Source organism: Danio rerio, chromosome 5 (genome assembly GCF_049306965.1).
Source record: "Danio rerio strain Tuebingen ecotype United States chromosome 5, GRCz12tu, whole genome shotgun sequence".
Taxonomy (NCBI): Eukaryota; Metazoa; Chordata; class Actinopteri; order Cypriniformes; family Danionidae; genus Danio; species Danio rerio.
The window spans coordinates 66,276,416-66,289,372 of record NC_133180.1 but is presented as its reverse complement, the minus strand read 5'-3'; the positions used below and the strand labels follow the sequence as shown (position 1 = coordinate 66,289,372).

At 33.4% G+C, this 12,957-nt stretch overlaps 1 protein-coding gene and 2 long non-coding RNA genes across 10 annotated transcripts in view; 2 read left to right on the top strand and 1 right to left on the bottom strand.

Annotated features, from left to right (window-relative positions):
- tmem132e (transmembrane protein 132E) overlaps window positions 1–12,957 on the bottom strand; it is a 1,112,950-nt gene that overhangs the window by 287,505 nt on the left and 812,488 nt on the right. The window lies entirely within an intron of this gene.
- LOC141385643 (uncharacterized) lies at window positions 179–1,349 on the top strand. The gene is made up of 3 exons (XR_012406440.1): window positions 179–253; window positions 358–465; window positions 1,264–1,349. It is a non-coding gene; the product is annotated as an uncharacterized lncRNA (long non-coding RNA).
- Window positions 1,467–3,151, top strand: LOC137495648 (uncharacterized). Its single transcript, XR_011015616.2, has 4 exons — window positions 1,467–1,522; window positions 1,622–1,697; window positions 1,772–1,948; window positions 2,271–3,151. It is a non-coding gene; the product is annotated as an uncharacterized lncRNA (long non-coding RNA).

Below are 12,957 nucleotides of genomic sequence, written 5' to 3'. Positions count from 1 at the left end.
TTTGTACCCAAATGGGCTATAAAGGTACAAATGTCCAGATTTAGGTTTGAAAGGTTCATTTTTGTACCTTTTATAACACATTTGGATACAAAATTGTACCGTAAAGGACCAATTTGGCATTTGTAGAATTTGGCTTGTTGAAACGTTATAGTAGTTTTTGTTACTGTGGCGGTCCGTTGAGTATGCTGGCTGTTTACACAGAACTTCGCACGCTCTTCAAAGAAAAGTCTATTTTGGAGTCCACACTTTTCAGGTAAGAATGTATTAAAGATATATTTTCTGTCTCATTTTTACATGTGAAGCCGTGTTCTGTTGATTTTGTCTGACTCTCGGGTCTCGGCTTTCCCCCGCTTTAAGTGCTCCGGGCTGGCCTGCAGGATGGAGTTTGCTAAGATGTCTGCTGCTTATTAAAGAAGTTAATACAATGTGATATCGAAGTCACCGAGGGACATAACGTTATAGACGGTGAGTACTATATGCTGTTAGTTTTCTCGGTGTAAAAGTTCCCTTTATCGCCTACGTTACGTATTCGCGCCTTATATCTTACGTTACGTTACTGCTTTATTAATAAGTGTTGCCACGGCGGAATATAATCGCAACCCAAATAGCAAAATACACTCGGGCCAGTTGCGGTGGCAGAAGCGAGCCGACGCTGCCGTATCCGTGCACCGGATTCGGGCCGTGAGTAATGTGCGGTGTGGCCCGGAGCTCGCGCGACTAAAGTCTTCAAATACCTTGATATAAAACCTTTTGTTATTAATACTGGAAATTTGTAATTATCGATAATGTTTTATATTTTGAGGCCATTTTTCTAGCCACGGTTGACCGCTGAAATGTAATTTTAGACGGTTATATAAGTTAACACCGCCATTTTGTGAAGAAAAATCACAATTTTGTCACCTACAAAGCGACTGATTATGTAAACGTGGCTAGTTACAAACGTGGCATACAAATCTTCGTTTCAGTGTCTAAGTTACATTAATGTTGAGGAGTGTCCACAAACTCTCATGTCCAGAATTGTTGGTGCTTTACTATCGTTTAACGTTATACTTATGTTAATGTAGAATTATTAACATACCACGTTGTATAAATCGACGTTTTAAGTCATACTTTGTTCTTTAATGTAATAATTTGTCTCATCTGTTCTGAAACTGATACCTTGAGCTATTTTACCTATTTTATTATTATCTCAAAATAAGTAAATAGTTATTGCTTTATCTTATTGCTTTCCAGAAGTTTTTGAAGTTTCCAATTGTCTTTCAGGACAAGATTGAACAACAGAATGCAGCCTAACAGCATCAGACCAATGAAGGCATGTCATAAGAAAGCATGGCTCAGTTACAAGATGTAAGTATGTCTCATTATCTATACCATGGTTTTAATGGCTTACATACTATTTTAAATTTGTAGGTTTTTACTTACAAACAAAAATAAATGTATACCCACATGTTTAAAATTATTTTCTTAGTTTTCATCGAAAGATGAGAGATCAACTGAAGAATGCTATGGACCTGACTCTAAGGTACTCTTTCTAAACTTTCTCCACTTTATTAATATTATTAAATTCTAGCTTTGTATGGATTCATTCATATTTGTTTGTATGCCACATCTTATGTTCCAGGAATTGATTTTACAGCAGCACTTCTCATGTTGCCAGCCTTGTTAAGCGAGACACTTCAACATTTCTTTGTGCTCCGGTGCGTATGTTGTTTTCTGTTTAGTATATGCTGTGATAAATGCATTTTATAATGCTTGATATTCTTTATATTAGGATGACGCAGTGGGTAGGGCTGTCACCTTACAGCAAGAAGGTCGCTGGTTCGAGCCTCGGCTGGGTCAGTTGGCATTTGTGTGGGGAGTTTGCATATTCTTCCAGTGTTCGTGAAAGTTTCCTCCAAGTGCTCCGGTTTCCCCACAAGTATAAAGACATGCGCTATAGCTGAATTTGGTAAGCTTATTTGTCTGTAGTGTATAAATGTGTGTGTGAATAAGTGTGTCTGGATGTTTCGTAATACTGGGTTGCAGCTAGAAGGGCATCTGCTGCATAAAACATATGCTGGATAAGTTGGTGGTTCATTCCACTGTGGCAACCCCAGATTAATAAAGGGACTATTGAATGAATGAATGAAATTTATATTAGTCTTAATCTGTGATATATATTTTTTTTAATCAGTGAATATTAATTATTTTTCTTTCTATGCATGTTGATTTTCTCTTCATCAGTGATAGAGTGACTGATATTAATGTAATTATTGCTTTGTCATTTACAGTGAACCATCTTCACCACATCCAACAGTTCAAGTACAGAAGGAGGCCACCGACTGGACAACTGTGTTAACAAGACGAGTCACGGCAGTCTTCAGAGTTGATGGGATTGTGATTGGCCGAGCTGATGATGTGGACGAATATACATTTTTGACATATCCATCTTAATAGAAGAACACCTTGATGTTTCTGCAGTGGAATGTTTTGAATGAACTGTGGACGGTGACAAGCCTTGATCTACCAAAGTGATCAACCTTGTTTTTTTGTTTCTCTAGATGCTCTTGGGATAATCACAATCATCAAGTTAATCCAGCACACTGCTATCATTCATGCATAAAGCAAATTTTTAAATAACTTGTGGTCCTAATGACTATCAAAGAACATTTTCCAGATATGAGTGCTTTACATGTCATGTTTATCAAAAACAAAAACACATATTGTGTTACAACAAATTACAACTCCACTTGAGGATGATGAGGAGTAATCTACTGATGTTGAGGAAGAGGCTACTGATGTATTCGGTTTTCTGCACTGTTGAAGCAATTTATAGAGAAACTTTGCCTTCATTCTGAAATTCAGAGAAAATGTTGATGACAAATTATTTATTATGACCGAGTATTCTGACTAAAGACAAATACTTTGGACTTTATAAAGTGCAGTACTTGATGTAGCCTGTGTAATGTGTTTATAAATCTTATACAGTATTCTTGTGGTCTTTGTATTAAGTGTAGATTATTTAGTTTTTATTTGTTAACTAAATTGTTCTTTTTACTGTTTTACATGTCTGCTTTATACTTGCTGTGTAATTTTATTTCTTAACACATTCAGTTTTGAGTTGTAATGAAATATTTCTACATTAATAAATAAAAATGGACATCTGTGAACCAAAATATTTTATTTATTTATTGTTGCATGCAGTCACCAAAGGATCAAAATGCCTGGGTCAGTACCCTGAAAATACTATATAATATAAAAAGGTAAATTTTTGTACCTTCAGTGTCTAGGGTACAAAATTGTCCCTTAAAGGGTACAAATGTAGAAGGTACAATTTTGTACCTTTAAATAGAGGTACAAATTTGTACCCTTAAGGGTACCACCCCAGTGACGGGCCATTTGTACCCTAAAAGGTACAATTTTGTACCTTTTTTTCTGAGAGTGCAGTTGGCGTTTCTGTGTGGAGTTTGCATGTTCTTTCTGCATTCTCGTGGGTTTCTCGGGTGCTCCGGTTTCCCCCACAGTCCAAAGACATGCGGTACAGGTGAATTAGGTAGGCTAAATTGTCCGTAGTGTATGAGTGTGTGTGAATTTATTTATGGATGTTTCCAGGGATGGGTTGCGGCTGGAAGGGCATCCGGTGCATAAAAACTTGCTTGATACATTAGCGGTTCATTCCGCTGTGGCAACCATGGATTACTAAAAGGACTAAGCCGACAAGAAAATTAATAAACGAATGAATGAAAATAAAATAAAATAAAATAAAACAAATAAAATAAAGAAATCAAAATAAAATAAAATAATTATTCAACAATAAAATAAAATGAAATAAAAAAACTAAATAAAAAATAAAAGATAGAGAAATAAAAATAAAGAAATAAAAAGTAAACAAACTAAAATAAAAAACAAACAAACAAACAAACAAACAAACAAACAAACAAACAAACACAAAACAAAAACTAAATAAAACTAAATAAAATAATAAAACTAACAAAAACTAAAAAACTAAATAAAGAAATTAAAATTAAATAAAAAATAAAATGAAATAAAGAAATAAAAACTAAACAAAATAAAATAAAATAAATAAAAACTAAGTAAAATTAAATAAAACATAAATAAATAAATAAAAAATTAAATAAAATGAAAAATAAAATAAAAAAATAAATAACAATATAGAATCTGAATTTGTAAATTAGTCGGGCAAATAATTGACTCAAGTTTTGTTTAAATCAAAAGCAAATGCACACAACTAAACATATTGACCTATGTGAACTGATGTAGTTGAGCTCTATAAATACATTATAATAAATCTAACCGTGGCTCTTACACAATGTTATTTTGTAGATGTAAGCTCCAACAAACAATAAGTCTAATTTTAAGAGTAAGAAAAACTACATGGGATTCAGTCAAATGAAGGTCGGATAGAAGTCTGCAAGAATACACTGACCGAACTTTTATTTACAAACCTAAGAACTCTAGCATAAAATTAGGACCAAAATCTTATGACTATACACACACATAGACAAACACACATTGATATTGGTGGCTAACGAAGACTGACACATAACATAAGGTAGGTGTAATCTATTTTATATGGTAAAAATGCTTATTATATGGCCCTACTCCAGCCCTGACCCTAACCCTCTGAAGAAACCAGAAAAAAAAAAAACTGCATGGGATTTAGTCAACTGAAGGTCAGATGGACTGAAGTCTGCAAGAACAGTCTGTTTAAACTTATTTACAAACCTACGAACACTTGCAAACAATTGAGACTCATGACTATAACATAGAAACTGCAGACACACACACAACACACACATGCACAGACAAGGTAATAATATAAAAACCTTCAAAGACACATAAAACCAGAGCTCACAGACAACATTTAAACTCAACTCCATGTCTGACTGAAGAAAAGTCATTTTTTAATACATAAAACTAATAAATGTGAGGTTTTGATGACCTTCAAGATCACACCGAGGATAAAATGATGTCCATTACAAAGCCAGCACTGCTAATCTCTAATTCCCGCTGGTCTTTGGCCCTTTCTCTAAAATGACCATCCATTTTCATTTCATTTCACACCTTCAAACTTTAACCTTGCAATGCCCTCATAAATTCAAGTGTTTTTTTTTTCTAGAACATTTCAGAAATAATGACAAACCCTATGACATATGGCAGGCGCACGACTTTTGACCCCTTCAAAAGTTTCTTAATCAAGCCTGTTCCATTAAATGCATTTTATGTTATTAAATCCAGCGCAGGAAAACAACATGCTTTAATGGTGCCATTGAATGTAAGTTTTGCCTGCACAAGAGCGATAGCAGCAAAACTCCCTTCATGTGAAGCTTCAGCTACAGTATATAGAGTTTTTCTGAATGAAAGACCATTATTGTGATGCAGCCAAACAAAAAAGCCTGTTTTCCATGTTAGAATACAGAAGAAAAGACTTACCTGCAATGTTGCATCAGGAGTGGAGGAGGCATAGAAAAAAAGAGAAAGAAAATACAGTTAGAACATCCACAAAAAAGACAGAAATAAACATTTTTTCAATACATGCTGCTTTTTTAAACGTTTTTTTTTTTTTTTTTTTTTTAAAGATGCACCTGAATGAGTGCATTGAGAGACATTCAGAAAAAAACATATGGAATAACAAGAATGCAATTCTCTATTGTTAACCGCACATGCACACACGCACACACTGGTTTTGTGAGGGACATTACATTGGTTTCCATCATTTTAATACTGTGCAGTGTATTTTCTACAGACTTGTGTCCTGATATGTTACAAAACACACACACACACACACACACACACACACACACTTGTATTAGTAGTTTCTGATTCTATATATGCACTAAACTAGCTTAAGAGAGCACACCTAAGTCATACCCATGCCATGATACAATGTGGTGTCCTCATAAACAACATAAATAAGTGTACACACACACACACACACACACACACACACACACACACACACACACACACACACACACACACAGACAGATTAATATTGGTGGTGTACGGAGACTGACGAATACATAGGTGTAAAGTATTTTATACGGTAAAAAAATGCTTATTAGTGGCCCAACCCCAGCCCTAACCTTAACCCTCAAAGAAAAGGTGTGGTCAAGTGTTTTGAATCTCAAAGACACAAGGCATGTCCTCACAAAATGACTCAATATATTGTAATATCTAGGTCATACAGTACCAGTGCGTGCACAAACACATGGATACTGGGGGTTAAGTCATACCCATGTCATTATACAATGAATTGTCCCCATGAACAATATAAACAAGTATACATACACACACACACGTTGACATTGGTGATTTACAAAGACTAATGATTACAAAGGCGTAATGTATTTTATACAGTAAAAACTGATTATTAATGGCCAAACCCCAGCCCTAACCTTAACCCTCAAAGGAAACCTGTGGCCAAGTGTTTTGAATCATAAATACACATGGCATGTCCTAGCAAACTACCTCAATATTGTGATATCTAGGTCATACCAGTGTGAGCACAAACACATTGACATTGGTGGTTTATGAAGACTGACGATTACAAAGGCGTAATGTATTTTATACAGTAAAAACTGCTTATTATATGGCCCAAGCCCAGCCCTAACCTTAACTGTCAAAGGAAATCTGTGACCAAGTGTTTTGAATCAGGAAGATACAAAGCATGTCCTAACAAACTACCTCAATATTTTCATATCTAAGTCACACCAGTGCACACACACTCCCACACACTGATATTGGTGGTTTACGAAGACTGACAAACACATAGGTGTTATGTATTTTTTACCCAAAAAAACAATCAATTAATTATATGGTCCAACCCCAGCCCTAACCTTAACCCTCAAAGGAAACCTATGGACAAGTGTTTTGAATCATGAAGACACAAGGCATATCCTCACAAGCTACCTCAATATTGTAATATCGCACAAACACCATTATTGGTGGTTTACGAAGACTGACGAATACATAGGCGTGATGTATTTTGTATGGTAAAACCTTAATTATATGGCCCCACCCCAGTCCTAACCTTAACCCTCAAAAGCTGTGGCCAATTTAAATGTGAAAAGACCCCGTTAAGTGTGATTTTTTTAAAGTGTTTTGAATCATGAAGACACAAGACATGTCTTCATAAACTAACTCAGTATTTAATTTCTAGATCATAGCAGTGCACACACACACACACAGACAGATAAATGCCCAGGTTTTTCTACATCTTTACAAAGACTTTCCATAGACATATTGACTTTTATACAGAACAAACTGCTTATTCTATCCCACTAGCCCAACCCTACCCATAAACCCAACCCTCACATGAAACAATAAACATTTTTATATTTTTAAAATACTTAATTGTTCATGATTTTAAGCGTTGTTTTCCTAATGAAACACACCAAAAGTCTCTGCAAAGTCAAAATTAAATGGTAATGCTACACTTGTGAGAAATACAAGTTACACTGTCACACACGTGCTCATTAAACTGGAATATGTGAAAGCAAACAGCAAACACTACATGAAGGTAAAAATGAGGATGGCGTGAAAACAGAAGAGGTGCTGTATTGATAAAGCTGAGCTGTCAACGCTGTTAAAGGTTAACATGGCTTCTTCCAGCCGCCGAGTGTAATGGAGTGCTTTCATCACAGGTAGACTGAATCAGGGGAAAGACTCCAAGCTGAGAGTGACAAATGCCAGCTTTATGTACTCCTGAAACTCTCTGTCACACCTGGAGCAAACCTGAGATGACTGGCCATAAGATCTGCAAAATACACAATGAACTGCTAACTTTTTATTTTCTTTTTAGGTTCCCAGCAGGTAGTTTTTGGTTCCATAAATATTGTACGTATGATTTACTTTTGATTAGCCAGGAAAGGTAGTCTAGTACAACTATAATTATTTTTTTAAATATATTTTTATTTATGCAACTAGATTTTTTAAATTGTATTTATTAATATTTATTAATATTTTGGTTTTCATAATATCTTGATTTACATTATCTGGTTTTTATTAAACATTTTGACTTAATTTTACATCTCATGTAACGTTTTATTACACTTGTTTCAGTTTTCAATTCTGCAAAACATTATATAGTTAGGAAAGTATGTTTAAATCCACAAAAAAAAAATTTTATGGAATTTTATTGTAATGTTTTCTTTTTTTTTTTTAGAATGGAAAAGTCAAACCTAAAACTAACTATAAGGGAACATGTTGTCTGTTATAAAAAAATAAAAAAATAACAATAAATAAATAAATATTTCTGGGAAGGTTCATTTATGGTTAAAAATGGTACTGTACTAAATATGTACATAATGTAAAAAACAGATAATAGTGCACTTAAAAAAAAAAAAAAGATTTTGCAAATTTGTTTGCAGGTTATTTGAAAATAACTCGATTGGGTCTACAAGGTTGTTTTAGTTTATTACATTACAATATTTATTCATCTTTGCGTTAGTTATTGTTATAGTTATTATTTCAAAGTGTGACCAAATTAACTATAACAAAGGGAATATTATAAGCATTTTATACATTATATTAGGCAAAAAAACGTAGCTTTAAGGAACATATTATTCTTATAATTTTTATTATTATTATAGGTATACCTGTCCAACTGCTTGTAAATGCAAATTTCTAATCAGCCAATCACATGGCAGCAACTCAATGCATTTAGGCATGTAGACATGGTCAAAACAATCTGATGCAGTTCAAACTGAATGTGTTGTTGGTGTCAGACAAGCTGGTCTAAGTATTTCAGAAACTGCTGATCTACTGGAATTTTCATGCAGTTCTGTAGGCACAAACGCCTCGTTGATGCCAGAGGTCAGAGGAGAATGGCCAGACTAGTTCCAGCTGATAGAAAGGCAACAGCATTTCGAATAACCACTTGTTACAACTGAGATATGCAGTAGAGCATCTCTGAACACACAACACGTCGAACCTTGAGGCGGATGGGCTACAGCAGCAGAAGACCAGCTGAGAAAGGGAAACTGAGGCTAAAATTCACACAGGTCTGATGAGTTTCAATTTCTGCCGTGACATTCAGATGCTAGGGTCAGAATTTTGTGTCAACAACATGAAAGCATGGATCCATCCTGCCTTGAATAAATGATTCAGGCTGCTGGTGGTGATGTAATGGTGTGGGAGATATTAATACCAATTGAGCATCGTGTCAACACCACAGCCTACCTGAGTATTGTTGCTGATCATGTCCATCCCTTTATGACCACAGCGTACCCATCTTCTAATGGCTATTTCCAGCAAAATCACACGATATGTCAAAGTGCGAATTATCGCAGACACACTCACTCACCACAATCACCAGATCTCAATCCAATTGAGCACCTTTGGAATGAGGTGGAATGGGAGATTCACATCACGGATTTGCATCTGACAAATCTGCAGCAATGTCAATAGGCTATCATGTCAATATGGACCAAAATATCTGAGGAATATTTCTAATACCTTGTTAAATCTATGCCACAAAGGATTAAGGCAGTTCTGTAGGCAAAAGTGGTCCAACCCGATACTGGTAAGGTGTACCTAATAAACTGGCCGGTGAGTGTATATTTGACAAACAGTCACTTTTTAAGTTTGCTAAATACATAGACACTTCTGATTATTATTAGAAATCAGTACATTTGTTTAGCATTTGGTTTATTTTTTAAATAAACAATTCTATGAAGGTTTACAGTCACAGTTTGGTTTGTGTTTTGTTCGGTTCCATAATTTTTTTTCATTTGGGTTTTTACTTGTCAATTACTGCACTTAGTCACCACCACCTCATTATATTTTTTGCACTAAATACTGTATATGACCCTTTGTTAAGCCATCTGTTGTCTGTCATTTATGTTACTTGGTTGTTTGAGTATTCTCCCTGTCGTCTTTTGTTTATGCTTTAATTCAAGTTATCAATAAACCCGAAAGACTGCAATTGGATCCTTACATTTATTTCACTCCTTGCAACACCTGTCAGATGTGACAGAATGAACAGAACTGCAATTAAAAATGACTTCCAATGCATTGTATTGGGTACTGTTACAAAATATTTAGAGTTTGCTATAGATACTGCTCTGACTGCTTATTCATTTGTATTTATACCTTACTTTCGCTCCAGTGAAAGCAGCACTCAAGAACCCCACACTGAAGCTAGACTTCACAGTTTGTGTTTACAAGATGTTTTCCAAATTTTTCAAAGGGAATGGTGTGCTTCATTGGAAGATCGTGACTTTCTGAGCTCACACAGGTCAATTTATTTACATCTGGTTTGTGACATATAGTGTAGGATCTTAAATATTTCTATTTTATTTCACATCACGGCCTCAAAGGTTTGATTTTTGTCCTCCAAACCTTTATTTAATCGCTTTATTCAGCAAGGCTGCATTAAATTAATAAAAAAAAACTTCAGCAAAGACATTTTCAGAGTTACAAAATATTTCAATTTCATATAAAAGCTGTTTACATGAAAAAAATAATAATGCTTGATCAAAATAATCCAGTACAAAATGTACTGCAGTTAAAAAGGCTGATGTTAAAAAAAAAAAAAAAAAACATCAAGTAAATGACATTAGTATGATTTCTAAAGGATGTCATCTTTTAGAATTCTAAGAATTGCTGAAAATGCATTTCATTTCATTTTTCATAACAGGTATATAATACATTTTTAATTACATTATACATTTACATTTTATTTCTGCTTAATCAAGTAAACAGAGTCTTGGTTAGCAAAAGACTTTTTTTCTAAAACATTAAAAAATGCACAAAATCCAAATGGTATACACATAATAATAATAATAATAATAATAATAATAATAATAATAATAATAATAATAATAACACATTTAAAAGAAATAATATTAATGATAATAACAATAGTAATTATTATTACTATTTGTTAATAATTATTAATAAATATTTAAATTATAATAAAACAAAACAAATATTACTACTACAACTACTAACAACAACAACAGAAACAACAATAATAATAAGTTAACACTTTATTTTGATGGTCCATTTGAGTATTAGTAGACTGTATGTTTATTATCTGTTGATACAGACATTCAACAGATATTTAACTGACTATAAGAAATTTTGCAAGTACATGTCAACTTACACTAACCCTAAGCTCAACCCTAACACCAACCTAACAGTCTAATAATATTCTAATGAGAATTATTTGGCATGTAGCTGCATGTAACTTAAATTCAAGAAACGGACCCTCAAAATAAAGTGTGACTAATAAAAGTAGTAAAGACAACAATAATAATAATAATAATAATAATAATAATAATAATAACAATAATAATAATAATAATAATTTCCCAGAAATGGTAAAGATGGAAGGGCATCCGCTGCATAAAAACCTGCTGGATAAGTTGGTGGTTCATTCCGCTGTGGCGACCCTGGATTAATAAAGGGACTAAGCCAACAAGAAAATGAATAAATGAATGAATAATAATAATAATAATAATAATAATAATAATAATAATTATTATTATTATTATTATTATTATCAGCTTTATTTTATTTTATTTTAAGTATTTATTAATAAATCATTAATAAAGAGAATAATATATATTTAAAAAATAAAAATTTGTTAATAAATTATTAATACAAATTTAAATAATGAAATAAAAAAAGCAAATATTACAACAACAACAACAACTACTACTACTACTACTACTAACAACAACAACATTAATATTAACACTAATTATTATTATTAATATTCATTTATTCATTTTCTTTTTGGCTTAGTTCCTTTATTAATCAGGGGTCGCTCATGTGGACACCTTGACACCTTGTACAAATCACTGTCAATTTTAGATTGTCGTTGTATTTGTATCTGTATTTTGTATTGTCTGAAGCCAGCACCTAAGCTTTTCACTCATCATAGCACACGTGCTGCTGCTGATGTGATGATAAAAAGTGATTTAATTTTGATTTGATGAACTTATCCAGCATGTTTTTACGCAGCGGATGCCCTTCCAGCCGCAACCCATCTCTGAAAAACATCCCCACACACTCATTCACATTCATACACTACAGACAATTCTAGCTTACCCAATTCACCTGTACAACATGTCTTTGTACTGTGGGGAAAACCAGAGCACATGGAAGAAACCCATGTGAACGCAGGGAGAACATGCAAACTCCACACAGGAAGATCAACTGACCCAGGCGAGCCAGGGACCTTCTAGCTGTGAAGCGACAGCACTATCTACTGCGCCACTGCGTCGCCCTATTGTTATTATTATTATTATTATAATTAATTAATTATTATTATTATTATTATTATTATTATTTGATATTATATATATATATATATATATATATATATATATATATATATATATATATATATATATATATATATATATATATATAAACACTAAAATAATAAATATTTATATAATACATTTAAATAATTAAATAAAAAAACTTTTTTTGTTAATTTTAGTATTAAAAATACCCAAGTATTTTTAATTAAGTAATGCAATGATAGACTTGTATTCAAATAATTGGCAGAGGTTGTATATATGTGTGTGCGTCTCTATTGGCACCGATTTTGATAATGGGTAGTTTATATATAGAAAAATGAATCAAAAATCATATCAAATGTATATAAATGTCAAAAAACACAGGTGGGCTATACCTCAAATGAAAACAGTGTTTCTTGTCCAATGTGTCCAGTGCAAAGTAAATGGAGCACACACGCCATTCTCGAGAGTTTTAACAAATAATGACACTGCCTTGAGGGAGAAGAAGCCAGCATGTAGTGATTTACATTGAGTTACTGTGCTCTGCCAGCCGGGGATGTGAGCACATTCATGAGGAGGTGATGCCTGAAAAGTGCTCTGAAATTTTCTGCTCTATTTTTATTGTCACACATCCATTCTCTTTCTTCACAATAAAGTAATGAGACACAGCGGTGCAGGTGCAGCTTAATCCAAACACACA